Below are 12,320 nucleotides of genomic sequence, written 5' to 3'. Positions count from 1 at the left end.
AGCCTATTTTCACCAGCCTGGAGGAAAACCCGTAGGAAGCCGGGGAGCAGCTGACTTCACTTGTTGGCATCTTCTCAGAATTGGTACCTTGGACTCTGCCAGCTTTGGTGATTATTCAAATTATTTGTTTTACTTTCAAATTACCCCGCAGCCTGCAGGGACCCCTTTTCCCCTGAAAACCATTTGCTTGCAATAACACCTGCCCAAAGAGATTAACGCCACCTTGCAACCAATGGCGCCTCTGTTACGCCGACTCTCAAGTGTGTGAAAGAGATTTGTCTTCATGCTCTATTTTTCCAATAACAGGAAGTTAATTTGTTCCAGATGTCTTTTCATAACCAATAAATCCTGCAGAGCTGAGAAAGGCAGATAAGCCCTGTTTCCCTGCAGTGAGGCCCCCTAATTTAGCCCACAGAATCCCACTCCGGTTATTTGCATCCCGAGCCCACTTTGCCTCCTAGAATCTCCTGTTTGCACACCTAGAAACACCACAAGGATGGATGGCCCTACCTGAAACAAAGGTGGGAGCCATGCGTTTGAGGAATTAGGCTCTTATTAATGCTTCAGTACGGTTATCCTTGGCTTCTGTATATGCATTCCTCTCCCCGACAAGACATTTGGAACGTTAATTGGATGTCTGACATCAGTGGGGAGAAAGGAGAGGGGCCGATGGGCATCTCACTGCAGCTCCCTCACCTTCCGAATCCAGCCCAGCAGCTGAGGGCAGAGGAAGGACCAGGACGTGGACCCAGTGACCTCTGACCAAGACTAGCATCCAGCCACTTCCAGCTGGGTGACCTTGAGCCCCATGGGGCCTTGTTTCCACCCACGGGGTTATTGTGAGGATTACACAAAATGACTTTGGAGAATTGGGCTGTGATTTTCCAAGCCAGGTGTTCTCATTTGTTATTTTTGACATAGCTCTTCATGAGAGAGAGCGTTTCTGTGTTACAGCAGGTAGCCTTCCCCAACTCTTCATGCTCTTCACCTTGGGGACAGATGGTGCATCTCCAGAGACAGGACTGGCATTGGAGGACCCACTGGAGAAACCCGAGTTCTTTATGCCTGGGTTTTTTCCCAGGCTGCCGGACTTAGGGAGGTAGGCAGGGCTCTCAGCTTCCGAAGTTCAGACAGGCCTCAGGAGCAAGGGTCCCCAGTTTGTAGGGTTATTTTATAATTATCATTCAAGTCAGGACACTTTCATAGTGAAAGAGACGCTATTACTAAGAAGGCTGGGGCAACCCGGGTGATCTGGGACATCTGTCCCCGCTAAGACTCAGCTGCCACCAGCCTCAGAAGGAAGGGAGGGAGGTGTTTGTGGTTTGTTGTTTCCGGTTCAAAAGTCATGAGACAGCCTGGGCAGGGGTTCAATATTTCAGTCTCACAGCCATCCCCTCGCCCTGGATCGTGGTCCCTCCAAGGAAGGATTCTTGTGAAAACCCAGAAGGGATGAAATGGTGGCAGGAACCTTTAGAGGAGGGAGCTGGGGCAGGCAGAGGGTAATGAGAGGGCTTCGACATCATTTCAGAGAGATGGTCCGCTTCCCTCCCTCCCATACACCCCGTCCCATATCCAAGGGCACACAAACTCTTCTGGTGGTAGCGGTGGCGGTAGTGGTTTTTCTTGTTTGTTGTTTCATGTGCAACACATGTTTGATCTCATGTGTTGAGCAGATGAGCAGAGACATGGGCCTCACCCAACCAGCATGCAAACTGGCTTCTCCAAAGACCCAACCTGCTGAGTTGTCCATCTGCACTTAAGACATCTCCACTCCCGTGATCTCTAAGGGGGGGTCTCCTGCTTTCCCTTCTGGGCTAAATGAAGCCAGTGGGGAGCAGGCAGAGGTCAAAGGTCTGCTCAGCCCCAGTTGCTGCTCTGCCAGGAGAGCGACCTGCAGAAGATGTAGGTCTGAGAGCTGAGCCTCTGCCTCTTAGAATGAAAGCCCAACAAGCTGTAGTTTCCTCCTTTCTCCTTTTCAGATATGACGTGTCCACAGTGCGTCGAGCAGGATTTGACCGTGTCCTTCGTGGGCATCTCATTCGTGTTGTCGTGGGATTTTTCTCAGTTCCCATTTCCAGACTTAGGCACAAAGTCATGTGTATTCTGGCCCAGCCCCTCGGTGTGGAGAGAAGGGCCTCGTCCTGCATCTCACGCCCATCTTCCCTGCAGGGCCCCAAGGGGAGGTGCTGTTGCCACCCAGAATGCCAGTGTCCCCTGGAGTCACGATGTGGATGCTCCACGGGGACGATGACGTTGCCTCTCAGGAAAGCACGGGAAGTGGGGCTACAGAAGGTAGCTGAGGGGCTGCTGAGGGGAGGCACTGATTCATCCAACTGGTGACTCTCAGGCTCAGAGAGGGTAGGGCTCACAGGGGCACACACACACAGACACACACACACACACACACACACACACGGCCCTAGCCATCCACCAAAAATAAGCGCATTAATTAATCAAAACCTAGGAAAAAGGACTTCTAGAAGATTATAGTGTGACTTCTCGTGTAGAGTGTCATTAAACTAAAAAAAAATCGGAAACAAGCAATTTTAAAACCAATAAATTAAAGCCAAAGAAAAGTGGATAAAGAAGTTGCCTGAAAGAAGAAAGACAAACAAATCAAAACAGGAAGACCCTGGCTTAAAAGTGTAAAGAGATGAGAAGGACAAAATGAATCTGAAAACATCTTCATATATATTTCAGTGTGTGGATGGAGGTGTTTTCAGAAGGAGATTAAAGACGGAACAAAAGGAGATGGAAAGAAACGTGGTGCAAGTATGAGAGCCAGAGGATGTTTAAGAGAAAAAGAATGTGAAAAGAATCTAAAAGACGCAAGGAACTGGTGACAACGACATAAAAAAATCACTTTGGAAAAGTGCCACGATGTAACATTGAAGAAAGAGCAATTTTCTAAGCAGGTTGAGCTTCTAATGGTAAAATGGATGGTCAAATATTTAGGTGTGCCCTGCTCTAATTCAGAAATTAAAAGTGACACAGGAACGAATAAAATGGTTCAGAAATAGAAACTGCAGCTGTGTTAGTTGAGACGTTCGTTAACATTTATTCAGGCACTGGTTGCATCAAAAAAGCTCAACATGTATCCAATGAAGACAGAACCGAAACAAGGAAAGAGTGCCTCAATATTCATTGGGGTTTATTTAGATTAGATCATACATATTAAAATGTTTTAGAAAATAGAATAGATAACGATTCCCCCAAATAGGGCAAGATGTTTCCCTTGACTGCCCGGCCTCCATGATTGTTCTTTGACTTGTGGTGTGTTTGTCGTCCTTTCAGGGAACAGACAGAAAGCAATGGAGACTAGTTGTCCCAAATAACTTTGAATTCCTAAAAATCACATTGAACGTCCCATGATCTAATTGCTGTGTGAATGAGTGGGAAGATAACCTCAAATACCACCCTAAGCCACCTCAGCTGTTCAGTCAACACACTTTGCAACATAACAACATACTTTCATTTTGGAGTTTTTATGACATTTTACCAAAAGCCTTAAATGTCAGAAGATAAAGCAAGCCTAGGTAGTTTTTTTTTTACATCTTTATTGGAGTATAATTGCTTTACAATGGTGTGTTAATTTCTGCTTTATAACAAAGTCAATCAGTTATACATATGTTCCCATATCTCTTCCCTCCTGCGCCTAGGTATTTTTAAAGCATCCATCCCTGTAAGGATTAAAGCTGCACCTCTGAGTCGCTGATGACCCCAAATAACGGAGGGAAGGCTTTGCAGAGGGAATATTCTTGCTTGTCGAGAAGATAAAAGACTCCTACAGACGGGGGAAACAACACTCCCTCTGCTAAGAAGTGGGTTCTGAGGGGACAGAAGGACGGATCCTGAAACCCTGGGAAGAGAAGAAGGTGGCACAGAATCGGGAGGGGGAATGTGGGGAGGAATTACTTTCTCTGCAGTCAGTTTCATTCCAAAGGGCTCCCCTCTCTGCACTGAGATTCCCCCTTGGGTGATGCCCGTACACGGGGCTTCCTCCCCCTAGAAACTTAAACAAAAAGGTGCCGGAGGAGAAGACTAATTTAGGAATGTATGTGGCTAGAGGGGAAGAAGAATTGAAAGGCTGGAGAAAGAAAATATTTGGAGGGAAATCAAAGAATGCTATCATGGGCAAAGGCCAGGTTTAGATCCAGGCGGACAACTCCAGGGTGCTCAGAGCCCATGAGATCCCCAGTGGTGACTGTAGGCATGACTTCCCTCCCCAAACCTCAGGTCCCTGTCTGAAAAGTGGGGACCATTGATCAAGAATTGGTGGCTGCAGAGGTGGCAGGGACAGACGTGAGTCTACTCGTGGATAGAGGGGTTGGTAAACCTTCAACGATCGTGTCACAGCAAAGGGGTCTGAACAGAAGGGGTTTCAGCAGTCCATCCACAACCTCACGGTGCTTTTCAGTCAGGGGAAGACCCTCTGGTTACGCCTGGGCTTGTCCGCTTCCAATTTAACCTCCTGGAAAACGAGAAAGGAGGACCTGGCTGTGAACCTGGGGCTGGGAAGCTTGGGGCAGGGGGACCACCTTGACGTGGGGCGTGATGAGGGGGCTGGAGGCCTGGCCTCCCCATGTCCAGGACTTTCAAATATCAGACTCTCCCGGGGTGAGTCCAGAGTAGTTATTAGCCATAGGCCCCACTGCCCATGGGCACAATTCATCCCAGGACTTTTAGGAAGGTTCAATATTTGTAAATCTATAAGCGTCTGGTCGTGTAGGTCAAAAGAAAAAGACTATAACTGCAAACATGCTGGGGAAAAGGGCGTTGGAGGAAGGGTCATAGGGCCATAGGGGTGACTGGTGACGTCATCCTGATCTGTAGCTGTGTCTCCATAGATACACACGCTTATGAAGACAAGTCGACCCCACGCTGCCTGTGAACACCCTCAGCCCCTCTACTTAAGTCAAGAATGAACCGAGAACATCCATGGGCTTTCCTCTTATTTTTATCGCTCTGGAAACACTCGTGTAGATTATTCCTCAAAAGCTAAGCAAGCAAAGCAAAATGAAATAAAAAGAAAAGCGAGCCTGCCAGGATTCCCATCTTTGAGGAGGAAACTGGACACCGTGTCCCCCAGTGGAGGCTGACCGCCTTCCACCGGATGCACACGGACTCCAGGAGATACTTGAAAAAAAAAAAAAAAAAAACAAAAAATACCTGAAAAAACGAAAAAAACAAAAGATACTTGAAAAAACAAAAAATACTTGAAAAAACAACAACAAAAAAGATACTTGAAAAAACAACAACAAAAAAAAACAACAAAAAAAAACAGGCTTCTCCCGCGATCCAAAGGGAGAGAATTTCTAGGAAACCTTTCATAGACAAAATGGCCTAGAGTGAAGAAGCAGCTACCTTAGGACACATCTTGCTGACAGACGCACAAAATAAATGGAGGTAAAGCCCAGGTGCTCACAGACACAGCTCACGGCTCTGGCAACCAGTGCTGAGTGTGGTTCTAGGCAAGGAGCTGGCAGGGCCGCTTCTGCTCCTGGGATGCGTGCTGCCCCTATAATGGCCACTAAAAACAGACACTGAAAGCAATTTTCACTTTTTGCCTTTTTCATAAAAGTAGCAGTGTTCTTCAGATTGCTTTCCGTTAGTGAAAACAGGCACTGATGTGGGTCTTTCGTAAAAGTAAAGTGGCATAAAGCTAACTTTCCAAGAATGGGGGGGCCCTATATATCATTTTTTAAAAATTAAACAAAAACTAATTTTTAGGAGCAAACGTTAACTAAGTGCAAGATCATAGGTTCGAATAGAAACAGATTCTAAAATTTGAGCTTAAGGCCAGGAGACCGTGACTCATTTCATTGAGAAGGAAAAGCCCAGCCTGGCCCCTGGGCCCCTGGGCCTTGGCCCGGAATGTTAGCAGCTTCTCACAGAGTACAAGGCGTCCCCGAGCCCCAGCTGTCTCCTCCCCTCTGGTGGGGGACGGAGCTCAGATGGGAGGGCTGTTGGGTCAGGTGAGTGCGGAGAGCCAGGCTCAGGCCGGGCAGGCGCCCCCAGGGGCGGGCAGGTGCTCAGGTGAGAGGCCTTGGAGACACAGGTTAAGAAGCAGGAAAGGGGTCTGGACAGTGGACAGTGAGACATTGCTCCACCTGAAAAAAAACAAAGGCTTTTAGATAAAGTCCCAGGCAAGACAGAGGGAGGAGGTGAAAGAGGAAGCAGATGAAGAAAAAAAGAAACAAAAAAAACACTGGCTTGAACCTGGGTCTACAAGGTCCTTGTGGGTTAGCCTGGGGCTTGGCTGTCCCTAAGAGTGCTGTTCTCAGGCTTGGGAGCAGTGGCTGAATTCGGAGACCCGCCAAGGAGAGTGCAGAAATAGTGTGTGGAGTGATTCAAAGCAATCAGTGTTCCAGCATGGTGACTATAGCTAATAATACTATCTTGCGTATTTGAAAGTTGCTAAGAGAGTAGTTCTTAAAAGTTCTCATCACAAGAAAATATTTTATAACTGTGTGGTGATGGATGTTAACTAGATTGATTGTGCTGATTGTTTTGCAGTAATACAAATATCAAATCATTATGTTGTACAGCTGAAACGAATATACTGTTATATGCCAACTATATCCCGATTTGAAAAAATAAAACAGGGTGTTTCTTGGGTTAAAAAAACAAACAAACCAAAAAACCCAAAGCAATCGGTGTTCACAAGCTCCTTGTAACTCCAAAGGTTCTGCTGAGACAGGCATTCGGATTGGTCTATAGTTATCTTGTAGAATTAAAAATTCCAGATTTAAAGTACACATGATCACTCAACTGTGTATGAGAGATAGGGCTGGGATCAAACAGCTGCACCTTTGACAATAATAACACATCAGCATCCAGTGATTGACTTTCTCTGATCATTATAATTAACACCAGTATTTTATCACTGGTTCCACCAAATTCATAAATATTTCCAGATTAACTTTGCTAATTGGGATAAAAAATTCTTCACAGAATCATGATACACCATAAATCATGATACATCATGATAGGTGCCAGGCAGATCTGAGTTTGGAGGGGTGCAAGGAAGAGGCTGAACTTGCTTCTGAGTCGGCGATGTGAACAGCAGCACGGGGCTTCCTAGGCACTGTTTTACTTGTGGTTGTAGCCCGTGCTCCCTGGGTTGGATGAACCAGCAGTAAGGCAGCCAACAAGGAGAGCGACCTTGTCCTCTACAGCCCAATGTGGCTGCATGCGTTCCTGCCCTCTCAGCTGGATTTCACGAGGGTCCGCTGCAGCTGAGGCAGGACTAGTTTATCTCTCTGCATCTAGGCCACCACTGGCCCTGCACCATCCTCAGTATAATTAAGACAATATTCATGCAAATCGTCTTCTGCAGGCCTGACTGCCTTGTGGGTCCCCCATGAGGAAGGCTATTCTAGCAGCTGAGGGTCCACAGGCCCACAGGCAGCTCAGAAAACTCACCCTCCCCTTTGGTGCCAGATCTCTATGTCCTGGTCTTTCCTACACACATGCCGGTTGTTTACCCTGCGAAGCCCGCTTCCCACAATCCAAAGCCCTCCCTGTCCACACACAGCTCTCAGGAAGATCAGGGGCTGGCGGAGGGGCCAGCCCAGCACTCGCACCTGGGACCTCTTTCCCTGGCCCTCCCCAGACAGGGGTCTATCGGCTACTATCCACTTCCTTCAGGGCCTTAGGGCTAAGAGGCCATGGAAGAGGAACCCTGTCCTGAGGGCTCACCTACAAAGACATGCAGGAAGCTCTGGCCCAGGCCTTTCAACCTGGGAGATTCACATTCTCTGAACAGCTTCTTATTGGACAAGAAATGCCCCTTGGCCAGAAGTTCCCGCTGTGCCCGGATTCTTCACTCCTCCTAGCTGCTGAGGTCACCAATGGTGATCAACAGGTGGGCCGCTGGAGCACAAGGCCTGCAACCAGCCTTGGAATAGCCTCGGAGGCCACTGAAATAGTCTCTTCTTAGATGAGTTTTTCTCTCTCCCCACCCCCCTCCACCTCCACTCTCTCTCAGAATCTGAGGTTCACTCTAACTCTTCCCTTCAGTTGCCCATTGTTTTCTTGCTTGGGGAAAGGATTTACGTGCTCTTGCTTAAGGCAGGTATTGCCGTAGGTATTCCCACCAGTGTTTTTTCATTTATTTCTCACTGTAACCATAGCAGAGAGTATTCCAAGCCACGTTACATGACAGGCCAATGAGGTGTAGAGAGGTTACATTTCTGGCCACGCATCAGTCTTGTTACCTGGTCCTGTGGGCTCTTCAGGCCTTCAGAGGAGGGTCTGGCCCTACAGGAGAGCTGGGCCAGAGCTGGAGGCCGGGTGAGACCCCCGAGCCCCGCAGGGAGGAATTGCCAGTAATGGGAAACCTGGGACAGACCATCCAATTCTTCTCAACGACTGGAAGGACTTGTCTGGGAAATCTGGCTTGTTATGGTCGCCTTGTTCTTTCCACAGAAACAGAAGCAGAACAGAACTGCAGAACTGGAGAGAGAGGAGGCGATGACTCACACACACCGGGGTCATTGCTTGTGGTGAAGCTGAAGCAAGCCAGCAGTGGGCTTTGGAGTTCTAGCGGCTTCCAGGGGTGGGATTGATCTTGCCATTGTTTCCCGGGGGGTGATAGGCTCCATTTAAGGTCTTTCAGGTACACAGTAACAGTAGATGTTACCACACAGGGGCTACAAAACCAGAAAGCCCACCCTCGCCCAGTCATGCAGCTCCCGTGCACAAAGATACAGGAGGGAGCCCAGATGGTAATCAAGCGCCGCTTAGATTCAAACCCCAGAACGCTACTGAAGCTGGCTCAGGTATCACAGTGACGTCACCCACCACACTGGAACTCGGGGCTTGAAACAGGAGTTCAATGGCGGTCAGTCTCTGGGTCCACAGGCAGCTCTGCTGGTCCAGGCTGGTCTTGCTGGGCCTCTGGGTGAACCTGGCTGGGTCCCTCACCTATGTGGGGCCTTGGCTGGGACAACGGGGCTGTCTCTGGTCCACCTCGTCTCTCGTATACCCAGCCAGTCCTGGCAGAGCAGGGGCCCCAGGGGTGTCGTGCAGGGGAACAGCGTTGCTCCTGCCACATTCTGGTGGGCGGAGAAGATCACAGGAGAGCTGAAATTGGAGGGGTGGGGAGATGAGAGGGGCTGCAGAGGGCAGGGGCACAGGGAGGGGTGGACAGTTGCGACCACTGCACTATCCATCCACCAGGGAGCTTATTGGGAAGATCTGTGAGGAAATTACAGGAATGCTAGTGTGTCTTGCAGAAACTGGAAACACCAGTCCTCTTGCACCTTCTTGCTGTCCTGGAGGGACCACGTGGTCTCAGTTTCTGCTGTGTTCACATCTCTCCTGCCACTTTTCCTCTCTAAGGGCCAACATTTCTACCTCCCGTGAGGATAGCCATCACTGTCTCTAGTCTACCCCGTGTCAACTCTGGCTCTGAGCAGACATGACCGCATGGCCTCATTGAATCTGACTGCCTCAACCTCCCTACATTATATATATACATATATATACACACATAGATCTCCTAAGATGTATGTATAAGAACTATGTGTATGAAATATTTATGTATATACTTATTATAATGAATTTGGCTCCAATAATTATAGAGGCTGAGAAGTCCCATGACCAGCAGTTGGGGAGCTGGAGACCCAGGTGATTTCCTGTAAAGAAGCCCCGTCGAGGTGCCCAAGGCACCCTCTCCCCTTGGACTCACCAGGGCCCCTCGGCCAGACCTGAGCTGGGTGCCAAGAACTTAGAGGAGAGATTTTGCCGGAACTTGGAGGCTAATATGTTCTGACTTAACTAAACCCTTGAGCTCACGGCTGTCAACAAGCTTTCACAGTCCTATAAAATCCATTCTTTGCTGATCTAATGGTCTCATCTTTATTGTGATTTATTTTCATTGGAACCAGAGCCCAGCAGAAAGTTCAAGGCTCCTCCAGGCTGTGAGTCCATCCAGATGATAAGACGTGGCAGCAAAGGTGCCCAGGGCTCTTGTGCCCGTGGCGTCCAGGGGACTGGGTCTGTCTTCAGGCAGCGGGGTCCCCGTCCTAGAACAGAGAGAAGGAAGCAGAGTGTGATTATCCAGGGGGAAGTAGGGGCTCCCTGATGCCATATGATCTAGGATGTTTCTAGATTTCATCAATCCCTTCCTTATCTGCTCCTTCGGGTTTATGGTGTCTGGCCACCGACATTCTCTGGTCTCCTCTGTGGTGCCTCTAGTCCTGGTCTGTGCTTTCTCCCACTTTCCTCCTGGTCCCAATGGGTTGGGCACTTGGCCTCACAGCTGTGTCACCGCAGCTGGCAAACTCACCACACTTCCTGGGCTGCGCTTGGAGAAAAGAACAGAACTGGAGGGTCCTTGAAATCCATTTCAGCTGTGCATCCTGTATCTTTTCTGGTTTCAGAGTTTGTTGTTATTTTGTACCAGGAGCCTGCAGTTCCCCATTTGTCTGTCCTGTGGCGTTGATGCTAGACAAGTCAGAGAAAAAGGACCGGCTTGTATTCCAATAATTTGAGATTCAGAAGCTACTTGTCGTCCCTCTGTCTTAAAGCCAAAATCAGTGCGTGTGCAACCTCTGTTAGTGCCCTGTTAAAGCCATGGTTTTTTGGTTGTTGTTTTTTTTCAGGAAAGCTTTTATATGATTTTTGTTTTATTTACTGCAATAGTATCTATGCACATTTGCAAAATTTTTTCTTAAAAATGTACAGGTGTGATGAGATATGTGAATGATCTAGGTGTAGATGACGTTAGATGCAGATGGACTAGTGGGTCCCTGGCAATAAGGCAAAGATGGTCAAGTGGGAGCCAAGTTAATGAGATGGTCTAAAAAACTCCAGCTTGAAATCTCCATGCGTCTCCGCTTTCTAGGCAGGTCCACGCTGACCGAAGTCCGTGGGTATTTAAAATTAAAGTTGCTTACATTATGCAGAGCCCCCAGAATGCACCGGGAACAAATATTGATTTTCCTCATTGTATTTAGCACTTCCCATTTGTAGAGTGTTTCACTGCCCAGCCATCAACCAACAGCTGGGCCTCCGGGTGAGAACCGCAGCCACGAGCCCCGTTCGACAGAGAAAATAGACGGAGCCTGAATAGCAGCCGCCCTGCTCCCCCAGGACGGGTCCTTCCCGCCCGCTGAGGGACGCGTTAACACCCGCCTCCCGGGGCGGATCTCCAGTCTGTACAGGAGGAGAAAGCAGCTTCAGAGGAACTCCTGGTCACCCGTCAGGAGGACGTCTCTGCGAAAGAATGGGGCGGAGCTTATTGTTTATTACAAACGGGGCTCATGCATCAGACCTGTTCCTATTTGGGGGCCGCCTTTACTACACCCGCTGGCTCCCAGGCTGTCCCATCACGAGTGACTCCAGGGAGATTCCGTGTTGATCCGGCACCTTCCAGACTGTGCGTCCTGCAGAGCCTGTGATCACAGGACGCAGCCGGCCTCTGCTCTGCGCCCCTCCGAGAAGTCCTGCAAGTGGGCACGTCTGCACGGAGAAGGCAGGGGGCTTCTGGGATCCAGGACTGAGGGGAGACATGGGGTGTGTCGCCGAGCCAGCACAGGGTTGAGGAGGGGTGTGAAGATGCAGCCCAGTGGCCACGGGGCTGCGTGGGGTCTGTCACTGTCACAGAGGGTGGCAGCTCTGAGTCTCTGTCCCCAGTCCAAAGGCCCCAAAGAGCCGCCCAGAGAACACAGAGACAGCGTGAGGACTGAAGGACAGTGACATGAGGGCAGGTCAGGGGGCCCATCCCTCCCCATCCCCCCCACCCCCCCCACCCCTGCTGTCGGTGTGAACAAGAGGGGGCCCCAAGGGGCAATGCAAGAGGGGTTCCAGGAGGGCTGGGCCCTCTCTGACGTGGGAACGGAAGGGTGTGCAGGGCTGGGGTGGAAGGGACGAAGAGGCTGGCAGGTCTGTTGGTCCTATACCCCAGCTCTGCCACTGGACCAGCAGAAACACTTCGTTGTTAGACTCCACAAGATGAAGAGAAAATAAAAATGTGCATTTTGCTGGCCTGTTTCTCTGTGTACATCCGTCACTCCTTGACCTTGGCCTGGAGATGCCCCTGGGGAAAAAAAGAATAGGATGCTTGGCGTCCAAGACGCAGCCCCCGGCCTTCCCCGCCCCATCCCCATTTTCTCCTCCATGAGCGGGACCTCAGTAGTCCCAGCCCTGGAAACCCAGTGACCACCATTAGCTGAGGCCCTGCTGCCAGTCCTGTCCCACGGGAAGCAAACTGCCCAGAACTCGTGGCCAGACTCCCCAGCAAGGATCTCATGAGAAGGTAGGCTGGCCCTCTGGCGTGTCTTTTTCTAAAGCTTATAATTTTGCACGTCATT

Source organism: Pseudorca crassidens, chromosome 15, assembly GCF_039906515.1.
Source record: "Pseudorca crassidens isolate mPseCra1 chromosome 15, mPseCra1.hap1, whole genome shotgun sequence".
NCBI lineage: Eukaryota > Metazoa > Chordata > Mammalia > Artiodactyla > Delphinidae > Pseudorca > Pseudorca crassidens.
The sequence above is the reverse complement of the archived record's forward strand: the minus strand, read 5'-3'. Positions refer to the sequence as shown.